The sequence below is a fragment of the Mobula birostris genome, chromosome 19, assembly GCF_030028105.1.
Source record: "Mobula birostris isolate sMobBir1 chromosome 19, sMobBir1.hap1, whole genome shotgun sequence".
Lineage (NCBI taxonomy): Eukaryota > Metazoa > Chordata > Chondrichthyes > Myliobatiformes > Myliobatidae > Mobula > Mobula birostris.
Window position 1 is genome coordinate 10,328,372 of NC_092388.1, and position 19,486 is coordinate 10,347,857.

At 41.2% G+C, this 19,486-nt stretch overlaps 1 protein-coding gene across 2 annotated transcripts in view; it reads right to left on the minus strand.

Moving 5' to 3' along the window:
* Positions 1 to 16,863, minus strand: part of tax1bp1b (Tax1 (human T-cell leukemia virus type I) binding protein 1b) — a 118,918-nt gene extending 102,055 nt beyond the window's left edge. For both annotated transcript variants that reach the window (XM_072283210.1, XM_072283209.1), the window contains exon 1: positions 16,755 to 16,863. The gene's annotated coding sequence lies outside the window, so the exon portion shown is untranslated. The remainder of the gene's footprint in view (positions 1 to 16,754) is intronic.
* Positions 16,864 to 19,486: the final 2,623 nt, after the last annotated feature.

The following is a 19,486-nucleotide window of genomic DNA, read 5'->3' on the forward strand; positions in this document are numbered from 1 at the left end:
TCATATAAATCCTATATGCGATAGATGTCACTCTGAGATAGCTTCTTTAATTCATAAGTTTTGGTCATGTCCTTTTTTGAAAAAATATTGGAAAGATTTTTGATACTATCTCAACTGTTTTGAATATGTCGAACTCTGAGATGTACGACAGGTGGCGTTGTTGGCAGGCCGACCATGGGTCCGACACTTTGGCAAACGTGAAAGTGAGGGGCTCGTGGTCTGTGAAGACCGTGAACTCTCTCCCTTCCAGGAAATACCTGAGGTGCCAGATGGCAAGGTACAGGACCAGCAGTTCCCTGTCGAAAGCACTGTACTTAAGTTCCGAGGGCCGTAGGTGCCGGCTAAAGAAGGTGAGCGGCTTCCACTGACCTTCGATGAGCTGCTCGAGCACGCCGCCAACTGCCACGTTGGAGGCATCCACAGTGAGGGTAGTGGGGATGTCGACCCGGGGGGTGGACTAGGAGTGTGGCGTTTGCTAGCGTGTTCTTGGCTTGTTCAAAAGCCGCCGTCACCGCCTCTGTCCAGGTGACCCCTTTGACCTCGCCAGACATCAAGCCGAAAAGAGGCCACATCTTCACACAGAGTGGTGAATCTATGAAATTCTCTGCCACAGGAAACAGTTGAGGCCAGTTCATTGGCTATATTTAAGAGGGAGTTAGATATGGCCCTTGTGGCTAAAGGGATCGGGGGTATGGAGAGAAGGCAGGTACAGGGTTCTGAGTTGGATGATCAGCCATGATCATACTGAACGGTGGTGCAGGCTCAAAGGGACGAATGGCCTACTCCTGCACCTATTTTCTATGTTTCTATGTATATTGATTTACAACTTCACCCTATTACTGCAATTTTTGGGTTACCAATGATAGAATCAAGTCATTTAACCTCTACAGCTCATCGGATGATTGCATTTCTTAAATTAATGGATAGAAGATCCATTTTGCTGAACTGGAAAGAGATTAATCCTCCCACCACATTTCATTGGTTCTCTCAAACGATGTTGTGTTTAAACTTGGAAAAAATTTATTTATGATTCTTCTATTAAATTCAGAAAGACTTGGAGGTCATTTATTCAACATTTTCATATGATGTAATTTGACCTTTTCCAAACTTACTCTATTTCTTTTTAATATATGTTGAGAGGAATGGAGTCAATGACACTAATGGTTCCTTTTTTTTAAAATATGGTACATAACAGCCCATGTCTTTTTTTCCTCTTAGTTTAGTTGATTAACACCATTTAGTTTTTTTGGGGGTATTTTTTTTTGTTTTGTATATTACATCTGTATCCTGTATGACTGGGAGATTTAACACTCGTGTCAACTGTGCTTATATTTAACTATGTTAACTATAACAATGTATTACCAATAACTTTGTATCAATATTATGGTATGTTTATTATTATGAAACTAATAAAAACAATCAAAAAAGAAAGAAAATTCATTATCAACTAGCACTCCTACCATGAGTTGTTATTCATGGTTAGAACATGCATACTTGGACAAGAACCAGATTGAGCTTGATTACCTTAAATCCCATTTCTACTACTACGGACAACTGAACATGAAAAACACAGATTAAATATTAGTGATCAATCATGGGAGCTATAGCATTATAAAATTTAAACATTATCTGATGTAGGAGGGTCTCCGCCTGAAACATCAACTGTACCTCTTCCTAGAGATGCTGCCTGACCTGCTGCGTTGACCAGCAACTTTGATGTGTGTTGCTTGAATTTCCAGCATCTGCAGAATTCGTCTTGTTTGCGTTTATCTGATGTAGAGAACTGACTAGAAAATGAGCACCAAATATAACAGGTCCTGCAGATGCTGGAAATCCAGAGTAACACACAAAATGCTGGAGGAACTCAGCAGGTCAGGCAGCATGAAGCAGGAATATTTCTTCTTCTTCACAGAAGCTACCTCTTGACCTGCTGAGTTACTCCAGCATTTTGTGTGTGTATTACACAAAATATCTAAATACTGATTGATGTACAACTTAGGATAATTTATTATCATCATTCATTTACGGTTATCTAACATGTGACTTTCCACATTGAAATGAGAAATCATGTAAAGAGTTACAGGATGCAAAATCCAAAAACATATCTTGCGTTATTTTACCAAGAGAAAATCTGCAGATGCTGGAAATCCAAGCATCACACACTCACACACACAAAATGCTGGAGGAACTCAGCAGGCCAGGCAGCATCTATGGAAAATAGTCGATGTTTCAGGCCGAGACTCTCAACTGGGACTGCTGAAGGGTCTCGGCCTGAAACGTCGATTATACTCTCTCTTTTCCTTAGGTGCTGCCTGACCTGCTGAGTTCCTCCTCGATTTTGTGTATGTTGCTTGAGTTATACAAACAGATTTTCTTCTTCACCTTTGACTATTCTACAGAATCATTCAAGATTCTTCCAATATTGTTGACTGAGATTTATACATTGGTCAGTACACTTGGAATAATTAGTTTTTTGTTAAACAGAAGAATGCAGTAGGATCTTGGTATTAAACAGAGAGTACATTGAGGCTGCTTCACCAAATAGACAGTCATGAAACACTCATTTGGCAATGTACAGGTGCATCAGCCTGAAATTCAAGTTCCTGGAATGGAGCTTGAAACTTCAACCTTGTGACTCAGAGATATAAAATGAGTTACAGCTGCCTTACCAACTGAGGTTGAATGAAGGGAATGTGATGATCTTTTGTTACTCTACACATACGCTTTTAAAATAATTTAATAATTCACATTCAGCATCATGCCCCCTTAACGTCTCAGTTTACCTACAAACCATATGGTACTTACAAAGGACACAATTTTTAATTCAGTTCTCATTATTTCCTGGATTACACCATCCATTCAATGCTCATCAGCATGGCAGTTCTTTGGGATATTTGAAATTACATTAAGTATAAATGAGGAAGTATCAAGAACATATCTGAGGCAGTTACAAAGCTTGTTAAGTAATTAGAATTCATTTTGTTTACCTAGATCACATAATATTTTAAGCCATATATGACAACAAACTTATATAATAGACTAGTAGAATATGGGAAAAAACTAAAGAGAATAATGTTATAAGGAAAAGAGTGACTCTTCATATATTCATTTATATAGGAAATTAAAATAGAGACAAATTTATCATTTCTATCTTAACAAAGTTTAAATTAAGATTTTTTTTGGAAAGCTTACAGCTATAGTTCTATATGTGAATAAACCTGTTGTCAAGTTTTTCCACTATAAATTTAGAACTAAAACTACCAATACAAATCTATTATAAACTGAATGCAACACACATAAAAATTGCTGGTGAACACAGCAGGCCAGGCAGCATCTCTAGGAAGAGGTACAGTCGACGTTTCAGGCCAAGACCCTTTGTCAGGACGAACTGAAAGAAGAGCTAGTAAGAGATTTGAAAGTGGGAGGGGGAGGGGGAGATCCAAAATGATAGGAGAAGAAAGGAGGGGGAGGGATGGAGCCAAGAGCTAGACAGTTGATTGGCAAAAGGGATATGAGAGGATCATGGGACAGGAGGCATAGGAGGACTCCCCCTCCCACTTTCAAATCTCTTACTATCTCTTCTTTCAGTTAGTCCTGACGAAGGTCTCGGCCCGAACCGTTGACTGTACCTCTTCCTAGAGATGCTGCCTGGCCTGCTGCGTTCACCAGCAATTTTTATGTGTTGCTTGAATTTCCAGCATCTGCAGATTTCCTCGTGTTTGCGTTTTTAAATAAACTGAATGTCTCACTACTAGATGTCAAAATTATTTGCTTTCTTTTTTGCATCCACCATTTTTACTTAACCAGAATTACCAATCATCAATACTTATTGCTGACAGTTTCTAGGAATGGCTTTACAATGCTTCGTTGGGAATATGATCTTTTCAGTTGATTAACCCTTGCATTTTTCTCTTGCTATTTTAAATTGATCTGCTTATGTCACATTTTGAAGATACTAATATGAAAGCCTTCAATGCTGATTATAATTCAGAAATCTTAGCTGTTGAAGGAGAGAATGGCCACATCAACAATGGACAGGGATGCATCACTATGATAAAACCGTAGTTTTAATGTTCCATAGTGAATGCTAGTAGCTTAAGCAAGGCCATATTAGTCAATGATACTTTCAGCAGTGTTAGATATGATTGACGGTTTTTCCAAAAGTAGATATTTAATCACGGCCTCACCAAAACCTGCTAGCTAGATAATGATTTTCTCACACTGATGGAAGGACGCAAACCTTCTGGTATTGAAATGTCCAATACCAGACGGCATATATTTAAGCTGAGAGGGGATAAGTTCAAAGGACTGGAGGGGATTTTTAAAAAAATATATAAACACAGAGTGGTGGGTGCCTGGAACGTGCTGTGCTGAGGTGGCAGAGGCTGATACATTAAAGTTCTGAAGAGACGTTTAGATAGGTACATGAATGTATGGGAAATGGAAGGATATGGACAGTGTAGGAAGGATGAACAGTGTAGGCAGAAGTGATTAGACCATAAGATATAGAAGAAGTGGGCCATTCAGCCCATCAAGTCTGCTCGCCATTCAATCATGGGCTGATCCAATTCTTCCAGTCATCACCCCTCCCCTGCCTTCTCCCCATACCCTTTGATGCCCTGGCTAATCAAGAACCTATCTATCTCTGTCTTAAATGCATCCAATGACTTGGCCCCCCACAGCTGCTCGTGGCAACAAATTCCACAGATTTACCACCCTCTGACTAAAGAAATTTCTCCGCATCTCTGTTCTAAATGGACGTCCTTCAATCCTGAAGTCGTGCCCTCTTGACCTGGACTCCCCCACCATGGGAAATAACTTTGCCATATCTAATCTGTTCAGGCCTTTTAACATTCAGAATGTTTCTATGAGATCCCCCCTCGTTCTCCTGAACTCCAGGGAATACAGCCCAACAGCTGCATTTCATTCCTGGAATCATTCTCGTGGATCTTCTCTGAGCCCTCTCCAATGTCAGTATATGCTTTCTAGGATAAGGAGCCCAAAACTGCACACAATGCTCTAAGTGTGTTCTCACGAGTGCCTTATAGAGCCTCAACATCACATCTCTGCTCTTAAATGAATGCCAACATTCCACTGCCTTCTTCACCACCTACTCAACCTGGAGGTTAACCTTTAGGGTATCCTGCACAAGGACTCCCAAGTCCCTTTGCATCTCTGCATTTTGAATTCTCTCCATCTAAATAATAGTCTGCCTGTTTATTTCTTCCACCAAAGTGCATGACCATACACTGTCCAACATTGTATTTCCTTTGCAACTTCTTTGACCAATCTCCTAAACTATCCAAGTCTCTCTGCAGGCTCTCTGTTTCCTCAACACTACCTGCTCCTCCACCCATCTTTGTATCATCAGCAAATTTAGACACAAGGCCATTAATCCCATAGTCCAAATCATTGACAAACATCATAAAAAGCAGCGGTCCCAACACTGACCCCTGTGGAACTCCACTGGTAACTGGCAGCCAGCCAGAATAGGATCCCTTTATTCCCACTCTCTGTTTTCTGCCGATCAGCCAATGCTCCACCCATGCTAGTAACTCCCCTGTAATTCCATGGGTTCTTATATTGCTAAGCAGCCTCATGTGTGGCTCCTTGTCAAAGGCCTTCTGAAAATCCAAGTACTGCATCTCCTTTGTCTACCCTGCTTGTAATTTCCTCAAAAAATTGCAGTAGGTTAGTCAGGCAGGATTTTCCTTTCAGGAAACCATGCTGGCTTTGGCCTATCTTGTCCTGTGCCTCCAGGTACAGGTGTCCCCTGCTTTTCGAACATTCGCTTTACGACACCTCACTGTTACAAAAGACCTACATTAGTTACCTCCGTTTTCGCTAACAGAAGCTATTTTCACTGTTGCGAAAAAGGCAGCGTGTCCTGAACGGCCAAGCTCCTCCTACGGAACTGCATTCTAGTCAGCATTGCTTAAACACGTGCCTGTGATCATCTGTGCTTTATGTCGATTTATTTTGAGCATCCATTTGCAAGATGAGTTCTAAGGTATCGGAAAAGCCTCAAAGAGCTCATAAGGGTGTTACATTTAGCGTAAGATTAAGCGTTTCGATCGTGGTGAACGAAGTAAAGACAAAGTGATTTTGGCTTCCAGAAGTTGACAAAGATGATGTTGAAGAGGTTTTGGCATCCCATGACCAAGAACTGATAGATGAAGAGCTGATGCAATTGGAAGAGGAAAGGATAACAATCGAAACCGTATGCAGTAGCGAACGGACCGAAAGTGAAGTCGTCCAGGAACTGAATGTGAAGCAACTGCGTGAGATTTTCGCTGCCATGATAAAGTATGACTTTAATTTTGAAAGGGTACGTAGGTTTAGGGCATATTTGCAGGATGGCTTGAGTGCTTACAAAGAACTGCATGATAAAAAAAATGCGCGAGGCTAGGCAGTCAAGCATACTGTTGTTTTTTTAAGCCTTCCACATCAGCCACAGCAGACGACGAACCTCGACCTTCGACGTCGAGGCAGGCAAACATAGAAGAAGATGACCTGCCTGCCCTGATGGAAACAAAGGATGAGATGACACTTCAGTGTCCCACCACCCCAGTGGTCCCAACGTCCGGGCTGCGGACCAATACACTGTTGCGAAGCATGCAGTGCTACAGCGGTAGCTGGGACGCACCCAGCACATCTAACACACAGGTTTTTTTTTTGGGTCTGCGAATGCTCACAAATTTTTCCCATATAAATAAATGGTAACTGCTTCTTCACTTTACGACATTCCGGCTTACAGACCGTTTCATAGGAACGTTCTACCTTCAGATAGCGGGGGAAACCTGTATTCCGTAATCTCATCCCTAACAATTGATTCCAACAATTTCCCAACCACTGGTGACAGGCTAGCCGACTTATAGTTTCATTTCTGCTGCCTCCCACCCTTCTTAAATAGCAGAGTAACATTTGCAATTTTCCAGTCATCCGGTACAATGCCAGAATCTATCGATTCTTGAAGGATCATTGTTAATGCCTCCGCAATCTCTCCAGCTACCTCCTTCAGAACACGAGGGTGCATTCCATTAGGTCCAGAAGATTGATCCACTCTCAGACCATTAAGCTTCCTCAGCACCTCCTCATCCGTAATTTTCACTGCACATACTTCACTTCCCTGACACTCTTGAATGTCTGGTATACTGCAGATGTCTTCCATTGTGAAGACTGATGCAAAATATGCATTCAGTTCCTCTGCCATCTCTGCATCTCTCATTACAATATCTCCAGCTTAATTTTCTATTGGTCCTATATCTACCCTCAACTCTCCTTTACATACTTAAAAAAGCTTTTAGTATCTTCTTTTAGTAACTTCCTTTCATAATTCATCTTTTCCTTCCTAATAACCTTCTTAGTTTCCTCCTGCAAGTTTTTAAAAAAGCTTCCCAAACCTCTATCTTCCCACTAGCTTTGGCTTCCTTGCATGCCTTCTCTTTTGCTTTTACTTTGGCTCTGACTTCACTTTGTCAGCCACGGTAGTGTCCTTCTTCCATTCGAAAATTTCTTATTTGGAATATATCTGTCATGCACTTCCTTCATTTTTCGAAGAAGCTTCAGCCATTGCTGCTCTGCTGTCCTTCCTGCTAGTGTCCCTTTCCAGTCAACCTTGGTCAATTTCCCTCTCATGCCATTGTAATTTCCTTTTTTCCACTGAAATACCAAAACATTGGAATTTAGTTTCTCCTTCTCAAATTCCAAAGTGAACTCAATTTTTTTATTATAAGCACTGTTCCCTAAGGGTTCCTTAACATTAAACTCTCTTATGACATCCGGATCCTTGCACAACACCCAATCCAGCACAGCCGATCACCTAGTGGGCTCAACAATCTGTTCTAAAATGCCATTCCCTAGACATTCTACAAATTCTCTCTCGAGGTCCAGTACTGACCTGGTTTTCCCAATCCACTTTCATGTTAAAATCCCCAAATATTATCATGTCATTGCCCTTCTGACATTCCTTTTCTATCTCCTGCTGTAATCTGTAATCCACATCCCGGCTGCTGTTAATTTAGTTTGTGACAGGATCCTGAATTACCCCTATGAACTGTGCTTTGGAAAAGAGAGGGAGAGGGGTATTTAACACCGACATCTTGTTTTGAAAAGGAGAGGCAAAGACTAACTTTTGGATTTCTGCTGAGTTGGAGAGAGAGGGCACCGAGCAGCTCATAAGTCGCTATGGTGACAGAGGGTGGCATTATTTGATGGAAAATCGATGTTATGGTTTCTCTGAAGCGTGTTTATACTTCCCAAGGACGTGGCCTGCTAGTACATTCATACACAGACTGAGAAGGGAGGAGTTATTTGAATGACAGTTGGTACTCAGTACGGTGAGATAAATAGGAGGTCAGATGATAGACCTGCAACACATGTTTTTGGACACTGAATGAGTTTTGTTGTGCCCACAAAAAAAGTGGGTTTTTGGAGGATCGATCAGGCGGATTGATCAGTGGCTCTTGCAGTGAGAAAAGGGATTGACTGGTGGGGAGTTGTCCATGTGTCCAACCTTTGCCTGGGTTGATGATTCCACCATAGAAAAATGGTCCCCTTTGTTGAAGTCACAGTCAGTGACTTTTAAAGGATTTTGGAGGACAACGGAAGATCGACGGCGTCAGCTCATCTGAAGACTCAAATCTCCCCCCCCCACCTCTCCAGCACTATTCAACTCAACACCACGAACTGAACTTTACTCAGTGTTGTAAACTATTTATTTACCCCTAAACTTGAAGAAACTTGGTTTTCATATATATTCCACACTTACTTATATATAATCATTGCTAACCTGTTTGATTTATCTGCATTTAAATTACTGTATTGCATAGTTATTAATAAATAATGTTAATAGCAATATTGGATTCCAAAGTGTTTTCCGTTTCTGCTGGGTTTTTTTAACCCGTCACGGGGTACATGACAAGTTTAGATGACCATTTGATTACTAATTTAGTTGTTTTGGCACAATATTGTGGGCCAAAGAGCCCATTTCTGTGCTATACTGTTCTTAAAACTACATGCAAAAAAATAAACTTGTAGTACACTGCCTAAAGCTACTTCCTTCTTTATATCTGGTGATGTCAATTTCAGCCATAAAAAGTATTACAGTGGATTCAGATTAATTGGAACACATCAGGATCAGTACTGCCTCAATTAGCCAGTTTCATGGAAATATTTTAAAAAGCTTTTTAAAAAAAAAGACAAACTGAGTAACAAATTAAGCATTTAAATGAAATAAAAGACAAATTAGAATACTACCAATACTACTACAGTACTATAAAACTGTCTTGGTTCCTATCACTTATTGATGGAGGAATTCATCCAGTGTACACTGTCACGATCTTTTGATTGATTATAAATTAACAAAATCCGCACAAACACCTGGTACAGGTAATGGACTACCTTTAAACAGTGATTTCAATGACTGCATACTCCATATCTTCATTTTCAGTGTAACATTCAAGATGATTGTCAATAACTTCAAATTCTCCGTAATTCCTAACTTGAAGTGGAGCAACTGGCAACTCCTAGCCTGAATGCTTGTAACCGCAGTGAACAGAACAGTTCTGAATTATATTGGTGCTTATTTCTTGCCAATTATCAGTGACAAAAATCACTGTGTTTGAATACAAACACATGCAACTGATGATATTTAAAGCTGCTAATTCTAAGCATAGTGCAATGTCTAAGGCCAGGCAAGTGCACGCAGCTGACACTAGTTAGAAACTATCTGGCAGCAGTCTCCAGCCCCAATTAAGCCGTATCATGTCCCAAAGAAATGAAGAGCATACTGGCTATTTTCTCAATTAGTTTTTGTTATTTAAGTGTTGTCCCCAAATAAGTGGCTGTCTGATTAACCAATGGCCTGATTAACTGGAATCCACTGAGATATACTACTTTTTGCACAGAGCATTTGAACTGAATTCCTTAAAAAGTTTCAAGGTTTCAAAATACATTATTAAACTATGTATATAACCCTGAGATTTATCCTCCCACAGGCAACTATGAAGCAAAGAAACCCCATGGAACCAACTTTAAGAAAACATCAAACACCCAACACGTGGTGGGGAAAAAAGAGCAAATTGCGCAAACAGCGAAAAGTGAACAAATAACACACAGCACAAACATTTCACAATAAACTGCAGAGTCCACAAAATAGTCCAAGAGTGACGGCCACCAAGTCAGTTCGGTTTAGTGCTGTGTCAGTGACTGTGGTCTTAGCCATACAGTCAGTTCTGCACCAAAGTGCATTGATTAAACAGCATAAATAGCAATATATATGTTAAAAAAAGAGTAACCAGAAATGCATGGAACACGAAATGCTGAGTCCTCCAAAAATGAGTCCATAAATAAAGCACGTTCAGCGCTGAGGACATTAAACATCAAACCACAAAGTGCCCCAGAAGAGTTCTACAGCAATGAACCACACCACTGAGGCAATCAAACATGCATCCTCCTCTGGCAGCAGTAAGAGGGAGACCGGTCAAACGCAGGCTGATGGCGCTAATTCCCGCTCTCATCCTCGATTTCAATCTTACTCGGTGCTTTCATTAGTGAGGAGTAATGGAGCCAACAGTGGGTTTATTTTCTGCTATTAAGAAACAACAGCCACACACTCGGCTCCCAACCTTGGCAAATTCCCCAGGAGACAGGAAAAGCACCAGATCACTCAGTTGGCCCAAAAATCACATCAACAAATGCTGCCATACCTGCTGAGTTCCTCCAGCATTTGGTCTGTTTCTAGTGCAAGGATGAGGCCATTCTCAGGCCTTGTACTCCATCTGGATACCTCCAATCTGATGGCATATCTATTTCTCCTTCCAAGAAAAAAAAATTTCTTCTCTCCCCTTTACCCATTCTGACCTTTTACCACTTCTCACCTGCCTACCACATACTCCTGGATCCCCTCCTCATTCCCTTCCTCCTATGGTCCAGTCTCTTCTATCAGATTCCTTCCTTTCCAGCCCTTTACCCTACCCAGCCACCTGGCTTCACCATCACCTAGCCTTCTCCTCCCCCAGCCTTTTTATTCTGGTGTCTTCCCCCTTCCCTCTCAGTACCAAAGGGTCTCAGCCCGAAACATCAGCTGCTTATTAATTTCCATGGATGCTGCCTGACCTGCTGATTTCTTCCAGCATTATGTGTTGCTTTGGAAATTATAGCTGCAATCAATTGTAGGTCAGGAGAAGAAGCATATCTCAAAGTAGTGCAGGTAGTTTCATGAGCTGTCTATAGGATTTCACCGTTGGTTGCACTGGGTGTTGGCGCCATTTTGAACATTTGAACCCTTAAGGAAAAGTGCTAGTGATTCCTTGGGCCCACTGACCATTTAAGGTTTCATGCAATTCTAGCCATTCTTACCCTTGCCTAAAAAGGACAAGATGTTCTGGACTTAAAAGTTGCAATCCTCCAATTCAGAGAAGCAAGTGCCAGATGGAGTCAAACCTTAGAGTCATAAAACACTACAGTACAGAAACAGGCCCCTTGGCTCATTTAGTCCATGCTGAACTGTTAATCTCCATTGACCTGCACCCGAACCATAGCCCTCTATACTCTCCCCATGACCTCAGACATGAACTGAGGTTAAGCAAATCAATAAAATATATTTTTAGTGTTATAGATTCATAGTGTGCTACTGCACAGGAGACCTTCAGCCCATCTAATCCATGCCAGATTGTTATTCTCCCATCAACCCGCAGTTAGACCATAGCCCGCCATATCCTTCCCTTCCAGGTACATATATAAACCTTTCTTAAATGTTGCAATTGAACTCACATCCACCTCTTCTACTGGCAATTCATTCCACACTCATACCACCCTCGAAGTGAAAAAGCTTCCCCTCATGTTTCCCTTAAATATTTCATCTTCCACCCTTAACTTATGACCTCTAGTTCTCGTCTCACCCAACCTCGGTGGAAAAAGTCTGCTTGTATTTAAGCCTAAAAAATACCCATCATCATTGTGTATTCCTCAATCAAATCTTCCCCTCATTTTCCTACACGCCATGAGAAAGTCATAACCCATTCAACCTTTCCCTATAACTCAGGTCCTCAAGTGTCAGTAACATTCTCAAATTTTCTTGATACTCCTTCAATCTTATTGATATCTTTTCTGTTGGGCTTTTTATGTGCTTTTTGTTTTTAAAAGTGTCGTCAATCACATTAAACACCAGCTGGCTTTCATGCTTTTCAGTCTATCAGAAAACTGGGTCACGTGATACCAGAGATCTTGTTTATGGATTGTAGTTGACAACGGCAAGACCAGCATTTGTTATGCATTCCCAACTGCCATTCAGAATGGACTGCTTTCTTGAACTGCTACTGGTCCACCTGATGACAACCCTTCCATTGTGCTCTTGGATATAAAATTTCAGAATCTAGATTTAATGACAATGAAAACTGATATTCCAAAAATCCAAATTGTGATGCTGCACAATTCAAGTAAACACTGTCCATCTCAGTAGCAGCAATCACAAGGGAGATTGCAGAGCACCTGTAGTTAGCACATACACCTGTCACAGGATTCAAATCTTGGAAAAAGTAAACATTTAGGAAGGGTAACTAGGCTACTGTATATCCTGGAAGTGCTCAAGAATCTTAACTGTTTTTAAAAGTGCTCATAATTGAACAGGAACATGGATAGGTGAGGCTTAAAGTGATATGGGTCAAACACAGGTAAACAGGACCACCTTACATAGGCACCTTATTAATGTGGACAAGTTGGGCCAAGGAGCCCATTTCCATGCTGTATTACTTTATGATTGTGAAAACTTTCTTTGCACTCCCGACTTGTACAGTGCATTTGATAAAATGTAAGGGACTAGAGAAGTGATCTCTTGCGGCAGACTTTAAGCCATTTTGCTTAAGGTACAGTGAACTTTTGCCACTCCATTAAAATTTGTTAGTTTTGAGTGGTTTCATGGTGGAGACTTGTCAATAGAAATGCCATTAAAATGGCATGGATAAGTGGCTCTGCTGTTGTTTGTTAGAGGCTGCCTTTGCCTGCCAATTGTGCCACTCAAACATTATTTGTACTTGTTGATCCAAGAGTGAATATTATACAGGTCTTTGATCATTTTTTTTCTGAGGAGCTACAAATGGAATTGAACATAGTTTGGCCCACTTCTGCCCCCAGGATGGAATGTATGTAGACGCAGAACTTAAGATCAAAGGTCAGGCTCCTCCTGCATTAATGTCCTGTTACCAGGCATTAATGGAGTAACCTGACCTTTGGATAATATCTATCATATAACCATATAACAATTACAGCACAGAAACAGGCCATCTCTATCATTTGCAATGGCACAATCTATCCCACTTAAAAAAAAAACTGAAAGATTATGAACATTGGTGGATGGAAATTATCAGGTAGCTGTTGAAAACAATAAGGGAAAATCTGAAACAAAGCACAAAAATTGCTTTCAATTTATAAGGGTTCAATTCACACCACTGTCTGTAAGGAGTTTGCACAATCTCCCTGTGACCATATGTGTTTCATTTGGGTGCTCCAGTTCCCTCTCTCATTCCAGAGATACATAAATTAGGGTTAGTAAGCTGTGGGCATGTTATGTTGGCACTGGAAGCATGACGACAGGAGTGTGCTGCCCTAGCACATCCTGAGACTGCATTGGTCAGTGAGACAAACTATGCATTTCATGTTCTTTGCCACATGTACTTCAAAACAAATCCTCATTCTTTAAAAGTGTAAATTGTAAAGCTGAGAAATATCAATTTGAAAAAGTTCCACTAGAGGCCTTCTCATCACCTCAGTCATATGCAGCCAAATAAATTAAATTAATATCTGATGTTATTATCATGTATGATTTGGAATCAAGCAAAGTTAAAGAACGTTTGCAATAAATTAAGTACATTGTGCAATCATAAGAGGACATCTAAAACTTTGGTAAATGTGTTAGCAGACTGAACCACAAAGAGTACAAGTTCAGCAAATTTGCCCAATGATACAGAAGTTGAAATCACAGTTAGTAGAACTTGAAAGTTCAAAGTAAATAAATTATCAAAGTTCAAGTACGTCATCATATACAACCCAGAGATTCTTTTTCTTGCAGGCAGGCCCAACAAATCCATCATAGAATCAATGAAACACCACACTCACTTGGGTGTTCAACCAATGTGCAAAAGACAACTGTGCAAATGCAAAAAGAGAGAGAAAGAAAATGTCAAGAACCTGAAATGAAGAGTCTGTGAAAGTGAGCCCATTGATTGTGGGAACATTTCAGTGATGGGGCAAGTGTATTACCCCATTTGGTTGGAGAGCCTGATGGTTGAGGGGTAGTAACTATTCCCAATCTAGTGGTGTGAGTTAACAATGATAACTCATGAACAGACATAGCCAGGATAAGTTTAACAAAAGCCCAAGTAGTGAAGAAGAACCCTGCACTATGCTCAAAAATTTAAAAAAAATAGTAAAGCACACAAATCAAATAAAGAAAGAGAAATTACCTCTAGGATACAAAAGTCGGGGGGGGGGGAGAAGGTAATTTGAATGTGTAAATTTAATAGGTAACACTGGACAAAGATTTTGCTTCCTGAATACCTTTACGTGTATCTTATGAATTTTGGGCTACTGATCATGAAAATCACCATGAAATTTCCCTATCACGCACCATTTTTTGAAATCAATTATATGTTTATTATTTCAATTCATAATTCAACTCAATTAGAATGTTGCCTACAATGTAAGCTGGAAAGTTTCCTATCTTGTCCAGGCATGCTTGGGCATGCTTAGGCATGCTTAGGCAGTGTGGCAGCTGCACGGCAGGACAGGTTTTAGCAATAATTGTTGGGTTCAGGACTGTAAGGATGGAACTTGCTATCACCAGGCACAAAATTTTCTATGAAGGATTTTGATATTTGAGCCAGATGCTTCCCAGAATAACAGATGCCAAGATTAAGGAAACCATTTTTGTTGGTCCACAAATCAAACAGATTGACAAGCAATTTGAAGAATTTCTAGTGGGACCGGAGAAAATCACATGGAAAGCATTCAAGGAAGTTGTTGAAAATTTTTCCTTGGCATCTACAGAGCACTAATCTACATGCAGCTGGTTGAAAGCATGCTTCAAGCATATAAAACCATGAAATGCAACATGTCACTAAAGATTCATTTTCTGCATTCCCATTTAGACTTCTTCCCTGCAAATCTTAAGTGCTGTTAGTGACGAGCATGGTGAAAGATTTCACCAGGACATTGCGGTCATGGAGAAAAGACACCAACGCAACTGGAATCCATCAATGCTGGTGAATTATTGTTGCACACTTAAACGAGAAGCCTCAGACACTGAGTACAAATGAAAATCATTAACAAAATATTTTTAGCTTAGTTGAACTATTGCAAAGCATCAGCACCATTATGCAATTAAACACATATTCAATAAAAGTTAATTTGTTGTTTCTCCAAATTCCTACGTGATACAAGTAGTCTGAAATTATATTTGTGTTTATCTTCAAGCAGGCTATCATAAACAAATTCTGAGGAAGCAACACTTCTGAAAAAATGTGTTGTCCAGTGTAATTAACAAACATCACACTAGATACCCAAAACTGAAACCCACAGTTAAAAATATATAATTTTATCATCTGAAATAACCTAAGATTTAGAGTATAGTGAATAATAGTAGAATAACAAAGTATTATATACCAACACATTATTCAAGACGTTTCAAAATCAAAATGAAGGAGGAAAAACAGTGTGGTTATTGAGAAGGAAATCAAGTCCCTCCCTTTCAACTTGATGGTTATCTTGCCTCAAAAATACCAATTTCATTCTATATATAAAACATATTACCATCACCTTAAAGTCATTTTATATGTTAATACCAGCCATCTTTATTTTGCATAAATATGGACTAATTCTCTTTTAAAGCAATGCTTCATTAAAAACAAAAAAAACATGATTCCAAATTCAGAAATACACACCATAAATAAATGCTACATGCATCCTGATGTCATGTGACATGATCTGTGTCTGACCAGGCAAACTACGAGAAGCTAAAAGGCAAATTTCGCCTCAGCCCGATCCATACATGACAAATCTTCAACAGTTAAACAATGACATTTTTAATGAAGGATAAGCATTGACCTAATTAGCATAATTGACATCTATACATCGGTCAGCTAGCCACACCTCTACATATCTACGTCAGTTAAAAAAGGCACTTTCGGAAAGCACTGGATACAGCTGATTTTGTTTTCGGCTGAAAAGTAAGCTGTTCCAGCTCGCGTCGTTTGCGTTTACAGCAATCGGGGTGTGTTTCATTCTCAGTCTGACTCTCCTTTCTTTCCGGGCACAGGGGAAGTTTGTTTGTGGGGGGTGGGGGAGACGGAAACCAAATCCACACAACCCCTAGAACAGAAACCGCAACAGAGAACACGTTCTTCCAGGCAATGACCACTGCAGCCACTTAAAGACTCAGAGGGCAAATCACCAGGGTCACCATCTGAAGGGAAGCCGAGGCAGAGGTGACGAAGGACATTATCGGCCAGTGATACACAGATCACCGCCGGGTTCACACCAGGCCCCATAAATGAGGTGGGGGTGGGAGGGCATCGGCCGAGGCTCCGGCCAAGTCGTTGGCCGAATCACAAGGCCCAAAGTCCGGTACCGACACACGGCGGCCGGACTCAACTTTAAAACCCTAACAGCCCAAGTTGTCGCTGCCGCTTGTCACCTCACCCCTCGGCAGGATCGAGTCGTGCCGGACCCGACAAACAATGACAGAGAACCACACTCACCAAAAGACCAGGCGGCCGCTGCCAGCGTCCGAGCTCCTCTGTCGGCTCTTTAACACCGTCAGCCTGTCCGCTCTCGGGCGGTGACGGCATAGTCCGGGCGGGCATCAACTTCCGGGATCAAAGGGCACAATACTGAGGAAGGGGGCGGGGTGATAGTGAGGGATGAGGTGGAGAATGAGAGGGCAAGGGGAATGGGAAGGAGACTGAGAAATTGCACTGAGGATAAGTCCTTCAGTAGTTTATCCGGTTGTAGCTCCATGGAAGCTTGTATGGCCTGACATAGACTGGCATTTGTTAGAGGTAGAAAGGAAAGAAAGATATAAAACATTTGGTAAATGCATTTAACTGTCATGTGATGGAAAAGTATAGTGATTTTACTCACAATTATACGGATGGTGCGAAGGAATCTGAAACAGGAGTGACAGGGTTTGGGGTGGTAATACCAGCAAAAGAAATTGGAATCAGCAGAAGAACATCTAATAAGTTAGGGGTGTTACAGTGGAGATGCTGGCAGTGTTGGTTGCGTTGCAATGGGTGCAGAAAGCCAGACAAGCCAAAGCATTGATATGTTCAGATTCATCCTCAGTTCTAGCAAGTTTAAGGTCTTTTCACATAATCAGTTGGCAAGATGTACTTTATGAAGTCCTTCAGTTAGTTACAAGAATTGCAAATCAGGGAGGTCAGGTAAAATTTCTATGGGTTCCAGCACATGTAGGGGTGAAGGGGAATGAGAGGGTGGATGAGTTGGCAAGGAGGGCGTTAAAGAAAGAAAATGTGGAAATGCACATTAGTATCAGTAAAGCAGAGGTTAAGTGTGTAATCTGGGAAAAAGTCAACTGAATGTGGCAAGAAAGATGGGATGGGAGGGGAAAGGGAGGCATTTATATAGAAACATAGAAAATAGGTGCAGGAGTAGGCCATTCGGCCCTTCGAGCCTGCACCGCCATTTATTATGATCATGGTTGATCATCCAACTCAGAACCCCGCCCCAGCCTTCCCTCCATACCCCCTGACCCCCGTAGCCATAAGGGCCATATCTAACTCCCTCTTAAATATAGCCAATGAACTGGCCTCAACTGTTTCCTGTGGCAGAGAATTCCACAGATTCACCACTCTCTGTGTGAAGAAGTTTTTCCTAATCTCGGTCCTAAAAGGCTTCCCCTCTATCCTCAAACTGTGGCCCCTCGTTCTGGACTTCCCCAACATTGGGCACAATCTTCCTGCATCTAGCCTGTCCAATCCCTTTAGGATCTTATACGTTTCAATCAGATCCCCCCTCAATCTTCTAAATTCCAACAAGTACAAGCCCAGTTCATCCAGTCTTTCTTCATATGAAAGTCCTGCCATCCCAGGAATCAATCTGGTGAACCTTCTTTGTACTCCCTCTATGGCAAGGATGTCTTTCCTCAGATTAGGGGACCAAAACTGCACACAATACTCCAGGTGTGGTCTCACCAAGGCCTTATACAACTGCAGTAGTACCTCCCTGCTCCTGTACTCGAATCCTCTCGCTATAAATGCCAGCATACCATTCGCCTTTTTCACCGCCTGCTGTACCTGCATGCCCACTTTCAATGACTGGTGTATAATGACACCCAGGTCTCGTTGCACCTCCCCTTTTCCTAATCGGCCACCATTCAGATAATAATCTGTTTTCCTATTTTTACCACCAAAGTGGATAACTTCATATTTATCCACATTAAATTGCATCTGCCATGAATTTGCCCACTCACCCAACCTATCCAAGTCACCCTGCATCCTCTTAGCATCCTCTGCACAGCTAACACTGCCACCCAGCTTCGTGTCATCCCCAAACTTGGAGATGCTGCATTTAATTCCCTCATCCAAGTCATTAATATATATTGTAAACAACTGGGGTCCCAGCACTGAGCCTTGCGGTACCCCACTAGTCACCGCCTGCCATTCTGAAAAGGTCCCGTTTATTCCCACTCTTTGCTTCCTGTCTGCTAACCAATTCTTCACCCACACCAATACCTTACCCCCAATACCGCGTGCTTTAAGTTTGCACACTAATCTCCTGTGTGGGACTTTGTCAAAAGCCTTTTGAAAATCCAAATATACCACATCCACTGGTTCTCCCCTATCCACTCTACTAGTTACATTCTCAAAAAATGCTATGAGATTCGTCAGACATGATTTTCCTTTCACAAATCCATGCTGAATATATCAAATACAAAAGAGTGTTGCAGTTACTAGGGTAGGTAATGGAAACAGAAGAGAGGAAATTGTGTGGACTAGGTTAAGGCTGGGGCATTGTGCATTAAACAAAACATTGAAAATGTTGAAACAGGAAAACACCAGACAGGATTGTGTGTTGGAATGTCAGGAAGAGGAGTCAGTAGAACATGTAGTTTTGTGTTGCAGGAAGTATGGGATACAGAGAGAGATGATGAGAAATAAATTAAGGGAGTTGGGGATGCAGGAATTCACATTAAAAGGGTTGCTGGGCATGGGTGAGAGAGCACAAGTCCGGGTATTTTTAGCGTTTTTAAGGGGTACAGGGGTTTTTTATAGAATATGATGAATAAACAGGAATAGGGTACTAGGATGGTCAAAGATGGGAGGGTGAAGTGTAGGTTTGTGAATATATATATATATATATGTGTGTGTGTGTGTGATTGGGTGAAGGAATTTAGGATGTATGTCTAGTGCACATTCTGGAGCAGAGGGTGGCGGTAATGCACCATTAAGCTGGATGCCAACCGCCGTAA